Here is a 7,353-nt window from a genome sequence, read left to right on the forward strand (position 1 = left end):
AAATTATTTACAAAGAAAAAACACCTAAAGCTCCTACTCATAGGGCAGAGGCTCTATCCTAAGCATAGCAGGCTAAGAATCCTGGGGTCCCAGTGGCCCTTGACCCAGCTCGCTCATTGGGTGCAAGTTCCACACCAGGAGAAATAAGTGGGGAAGATCAAAGGATACTACCCCACCCAGTGCCCTGCTTATAAAGCAGGGCTATCATGCCAGTCCCCAGCTCCAGAGCAGTGGCACAGAGATTTTGCCCAGTGGCTGTCTGTAAGAACAGAGAGATTCAAAGCTCTCCCCAAAGGAATTTACTTTATTTGAAACAGAGATTGAGAAAAGTTCAAGCCTAAGGGTGCTCTTGACAATAATGGAAATTTTGGTGGTAAGCAAATAAGAGGAAGTTGGTAGCTCTATGAGAGCTTCAAGCTAAACCGTATCAGCTAGTTTACCAGAAAGAATCAGGGAAAGAGACACCTAAGAAGAGCCTTCCTAGAATCAGAACAAACCTCAAAGACTGGCATCAAAAACTACCCTTGCAAAAGTTCCTGTTTTTAATTGGGAATTGTCAAAAAGAAAGTCTTTAATAAAATACTAGCAAACCACATCTTGTGACATATAAAAAGTAATATATAACATGATGGTCATGCTACCATCGTATCATTACCATGGGGTAATATATACCATGACCATGTGGGATATATCTTAGGAATACAAACAAGGTTGGTTTAACATTCAAAAAACAACTAACATAATACACATTATTGAAAGAATGAAAAAAACCATATGATCATCTCAATAAATACAAAGAAAGCATTTGACAATATTTAACACCTTTTCATGATAAAACTCTCAAAAAACTAAAAATAGAAGGAAATTTCCCTGATAAAGTAGCCATGAAAGTATCACATTATACTTAATTTTGAGAGACTAAATGTTTTGCCCCTAAGATCAGGATGGCAAGACAAGGATGGCCACTCTTACCACCTCTATTAAACATTGTACTAGAGGTTCTAGCCAGGTTACTTAGGAAATAAAATGAAATAAAAGGCATCCAAATTGTAAAAGAAATAAAACTATCTCTATAGATGATATGATCTTGCATATGGAAATCCTATGGAATCCACCAAAAAAAAATAGAACTAATAAATTAGTCCGCTAAGGTTGCATGGTACAAGATCACTATAGAAATACCAATTGTATTTTTATATACTAGCAATAAACTATTCTAAAATGAAATTTATAAAATAATTTTATTTTTAATAGCAAAAGAAATAAAATACTTAGGAATAAGTTTAACAAAAGAAATATAAAACTTATACTCTGAAAATAATATTACATTGCCAAACAAAATTAAAGGCCTAAATAAATGGTAAGACATCATGGATCAGAAGACTTCATATTGCTAAGGTAGCAATACTCCCCAAATTTATCTACACCTTCAACACAGTTCCTATCAAAATTCCAGCTAGCTCCCTTGCAGTAACTGATAAATTGACCCTAAAATTCATATGGGCATTCAAGGGACCCAGAATAGCCAAAACAATTTTGAAAAGGATCAAAGTTGGAGGACTCACATTCCATGCTTCAAAACTTAAAACAAAGCTACAATAATCAAGAGAGTTTGGTACTGGCATAGGCTAGACATAGAGATCAATGGAATATAATGTAGAGTCCAGAAATAAATCTTCACTTTTACAGTTAATTGATTTTCAACAGGACTGCCAAGACAATTCAATGGGGGAAAGAATTGCCTTTTCAACAAATGGAGCTGAGACAACTGAATATCCACATTAAAAAAAGTGAAGTTGGGGCCAGCCCAGTGACACAAGCGGTTAAGTGCGCGTGCTCCGCTGCAGCGGCCCGGGGTTCGCCGGTTCCGATCCCGATCCCGGGCACGCACCGACCCACCGCTTGGCAAGCCATGCTGTGGCAGCGCCCCATATAAAGTAGAGGAAGATGGGCACGGATGTTAGCCCAGGGCCAGTCTTCCTCAGCAAAAAAGAGGAGGATTGGCATTGGATGTTAGCTCAGGGCTGGTCTTCCTCACCAAGAAAAAAAAAAAATCAAGTTGGACACATCTCTCACATCATATACAAAAATTAACTCAAAATGGAAATGTAAGCACTAAATCTATTAAACTCTTAGAAGAAAACATAGGGGTAAATCTTCATGACCTTGGATTAGACAATGGTATCTTTTTTTTAACTGCTATGCCACGGGGCCGGCCCCATAGACAATGGTATCTTAAACGTGACACCAAAATTAAAGCACAACAACAAAATAAAAAAATAGATAAATTGGACCTCATAAAAATAAAAAAAAGACTTTTGTGTTTCAAAGGACACCACCAAGAAAATGAGGAGACAACTCACAGAATGGGAGAAAATATTTGTAAGTCATATATATGATAAGGGGCTTGTATCTAGAATATATAAAGAACTCTGACAGATCAATAATAAATAGACAAATAACCCAATTAAAATGGGCAAAATATCTGAATAAACATTTCTCCAAAGAAGATATACAAATGACCTATAAGCACATGAAAAATGCTTAATGTTATTAACCATCAGGGAAATGTAAACTGAAACCACAATGAAATACCACTTCACACACACTGGCATGGCTATCATCAAAAAGACAGATAACACGTGTTGATGAGGATGTGGGGAAATTAGAACCATCATATACTGCTATTGGGATTGTAAAATGGTACAACTGCTTTGAAACAGTCTCACAGTTCCTCTAAAGGTTAAATATAGAGTTACTATATGACCTACAAGTTCCATTCCTAGGTATATTCCTAGGTATATATATAAGAGAAATGAAAATGTATGTCACACAAAAAATTATATGCAAATGTTTATAGTAGCATTATTCATAGTAGAAAAAATAAAATATTGTATACCTAAGCAATGGAATATTATTTGGCAATAAAAAGAAATGAAGTACTGATACATGTTACAACACAGATGAGCCTTAAAAACAATATGCTAAGTGAAATAAACGAGTCACAAAAGATCACATATTCTATGATTACACTTATATGAAATGTACAGACTAGGCAAATCTATAGACAAAAAATAGATGAGTGGTTGTCAAGGGCTGAGGGAGTCAGGAGAAATAGGGAGTGGCTACTAATAGGTACGGTGTTTCTTTTGGGGATGATGACAATGTTCTAAAATTGTGGTGATGGTTGCACAACTGTGTGAATACACTAAAAGCCATTGAATGAGTTAATTGTATGGTATGTAAATTATAGCAAAATAAAGCTGTTATTTTAAAAAAGAAGAGTATATACTACATTAATGTAGAGAGTGGAGGGGACAAGCTAGAAGGATGAGAGGCCATGAGAAGAATAGTATGTTTTTTTCTGATGCGATACATTGAAAATACGATGTAGGCAAATGTAAGCAAAGTAACATACATCAGATTTATCATAGTTTTTAAGAGATAAAAGATGTTTCTCCTTTGAGAAATCAGAAATGAGTTTGTACTTCGGTATTTTTCCCTATACAAAATGTTGCGTTATTACAGGAAAGAATCTGTGCCTCTTGTGATAGCTGAAAGCCGAACCGCATCTATTACCTCTTTAATTTCTAAAATTCACAAAGTTTTGGTCTGTGATTATTGCATTCTGCTTACAATGCTATAGGTAGCTGATTCTTTTCTCCCATATAGTTGCACTTTACACAACACAGCATCTTGGTTGTGTTTCCTTTTGCAAGTCCATAAATAAATCTAAAATTTCACAGTCATGTTCTTTTCATTTGATTATTCAAGTAATAAAACATGAACTTTCTTGATATTTCAGCAAGAACATGCTTTGCATGTTTCCATAGTGAAAATTAAGGGCAAAATTAAATTAAATTGAAGTTCAGATAAGATGAACAAAATGATGCATGCCTGGAATGATTTATGAAGAAATATTAAACAAGGGAGACTAAATTTGGAAAGCTTAGAAAAGCAGATGACTAACTGGAAGCATAATTATATACAAATATTTGATAGATGTCAAAGGAGAGAGAAGTGACACATAGAAGCCAAGAATATAGAGAAATAATTAACAATGTCATGTTGATAAAAAAAAGGAAAATCAAAATGAAAGCTAAAAGGGGAAGCTAGTGGAACAATCTGATACTGAAAATTTTTGCTAGATTACAAGGTATCAAAAATGTTTTTATTGTGTGCTGGTATAAAGGACAAAAGTTATGGTAACAATTACCCTTAAGACACAACATTAGCATGTTCCCTATTACCTTAAGAAGCAAAAAATAGGGCAATTGAGCAAACAGATGGGCATTCTACATCAATATCAACACTTTTCAGAAATATGGCTTTGCAAGATGTTAAACAACCTCAGCAGGCTCTTTTTCAATAGCCACATCTCCTAATATTGACTTCCATGGCCAGAGTAGGATGGATAATTGGAAGATGTTGATTTTCATACAGTAATGTAATCTTTCATTTAAAAGTGAAGTGAGCTCTGAAAGCACTACTTGGAACACATGATGCTTATTCATTATATTTCACTCGATAATTGTAATAATAGATATATGTAATTTCTCATGTACATCTATATTTTCTCATATGGAAAAAGTATATGCCATATGACAAAGTGGGAAGACAGTGAACTTTCAAAGGTGTTTGAATATCAGATGCTTTCCTATACTGGCCATTAACTTTAGGCAATTTGCTAATCATCTTTTCCTTTATATGAAAATGTCAATTTGCCCTTGATCTTAAGTGGAGATGTTCTGCCTGTGCTTCATAGTACAGGATGTAATAATAATAATAAAAACAGTTACAAACAATAATCACTAGACTAGACCAAGTACCCATTGAATGATGGTCACCTGAATTTTTATTCCTTTGCTTCATACTTCAGCTTCTGCTTCATAATTTACCAATCTTAGGTCTTCCTAGTTGTATTGATACATTTAATTCTATTTCATTGATATGTAATCTTAACCTGCCTCATTTGACACTACTCAGAGAGGATGTACTTCAAGGATGAAAACTGAACAAAATCTTTGAAATAATTCATATGAAAAAACTTATTTCATCTTGCAAAGAACTGATGGAAATTTTATTATAGGGAAAACATAGTGTTTGTATCTTTAATTGCAATAGTTTGAGGATCCAGTACACTGCCTGACACAAAACGGAAACTCAATAAATGTGTGTAGAATAAATGAATGAATGAAAAAATGGATTTTAAGAAAAGATGCAAGTTGCAGCCATGGTTAAAGAATTACACCTAACCTGTAATTTGTGTATTAGAGTATTATTGGCTATGGCAAAAGAAAAGCTACACTGCATTAAAATTGTAAAATACCTAATGTTACATGCTAAAAAGTTTGGTATTAGTTCATGGATTTGAAAGTAGATGAATATCATGAGTATTAGGAAAAAAGAAAAATAGAATGGTATGGATTTTAAGAGAGGACTTTGTTTCAGTAACGTGAGTGTGATCTACAACTTCTAATGATGGAGATCAGTAAGAATGTAATAAGGCATTTGATGGTTTAGAAGTCTTTGATGACCTTTGAGAAGGCACATTCACAAGTTGTTGGAGACATAGCAAGAATAAGTAAATTATGTTTTCTGTTCTGGCCAAGATAGAGTAGCAGGGATCAGATTTACCCTCTGGAACACCTACAAAAAAGGAAATAAGATAATAGTTTGCAAGACACTGGACATCAGGCTGCAGAGACTGATCCCTGAGACATAGGAAATAAATAAGGTGAGCCCTATGATTGCTTCACATTACTTGAATTTCCAGGCCACAGCTCAGGGAGGGGGAACCCAGGCAGAGATGAGCAGTCTCACTAAGCCGAGGAGATGGAGTTAAGAGACTCTAGAGAACAAGGTGGGTAGAGTTCTCAAGACAGAGTACCAAAGAGGAGAATTATGCACAGAGAGGGAGCTTCAGAATCTTGTACCCCCACGCTAATTGTTCAGCTGATTACTGATCAGCTTATGTGTGTGAGTACATCATTAGCAGCCAAAAAGGAATCATTTAAATGGATTATAGATAACAGTGCCTGACACTCACACAGGGCCTGAAATAGTGACTTTTCCTGTCAGTCAGACTGTAAAATCTCAAGATTCATAGGGCAATGGATAATGTACATGGAAGGGTCTTGCCTCAGTAGTGGGGAATATTTAACCAGATAACATAACAATATAACAACATTATTTAGTCATATAACATAACAAGGATTGCTCTGTTTCTTTCTATCAAGTCTTACAAACGAAGGCAAAAGGATCAAGCCATTTCCAAGCAACTTAACAACACCCCAGAAAAAAGGTCAAAAATATTTGTAAAAATACAAAATTATCCATCACCCAAAAACGTAAAATTTACAATGTCTGGCATCCAATAATAAATTATCAGGGATATAAAGAGGCAGTGATCTCCCCTGTAATGAAGAAATGAAGCAATCAAAGGCAACTCATAATCAACACAGAGGTAGAATTAGTAGAAACAAACATAAAACAATTCTTACAACTATACTCAAAATGTTCAAAAAGTTAAGTAGAGATATTGACTATATAAATAAATCCTAAATCAAACTTCTAAAAATGAAAACTTCAAAGTGTAAGATGACAAAAACACATTGGATGGCATTCATGACATATTAGACACTACAGAAGATTAGTATACTTGAAGACTAAGCAAGAAATATTATCCAAAATAGAAAACAAACAAAAAAGAAAATTAAAAAAAATGAGCACAGCATCAGTGAGTTGTGAGAAAACTTCAAGCAACCTAACATATATGTAATTGGAGCCTCCACAGAAGAGGAAAGAGAAGGCAAGATAGAAAATGTTTGAAGAAATTATGGCAATTTTTTCCCAAATTTTATGGAAACTATAAATCCACAAATCCAAGAACTTCAACACACTCCAAGCAAAAGAAACACACAAAAAAATGACAAGTTATATCATAATCAAATTACTTAAAAACAGTGATAAACAGAAAATCTTAAAAGGAGCCAGAGAAAACAGACACATTACATACAAAGAAACAAAAGTCAGGGTGAAACCAGACTTGTTATCTGAATAATGCAAATGAGAAAACCGTAGAGCAGCCTCCTTAAATTACAGAAAGAAAAAAAACTGGTCAATCTAGAATTCTATACACAGCAAAAGCATCTCTTTAAACCAAGGCAAAATAAAAGTTTTTCAGTCATACAAAAAACGAACAATTTCATCACCAGTAGACATAAAGTACCAAAAAAAAGTTGAAGGATGTCCTTTAAGCAGAAAGAAAATTATACCAGATGGAAATAAGTATCTACATAAGGAATAAAATAAATAAGTATCTACATAAGGAATAAAGAGTAGTGAAACTGA

The sequence above is a fragment of the Diceros bicornis genome, chromosome X (assembly GCF_020826845.1).
Source record: "Diceros bicornis minor isolate mBicDic1 chromosome X, mDicBic1.mat.cur, whole genome shotgun sequence".
Lineage (NCBI taxonomy): Eukaryota > Metazoa > Chordata > Mammalia > Perissodactyla > Rhinocerotidae > Diceros > Diceros bicornis.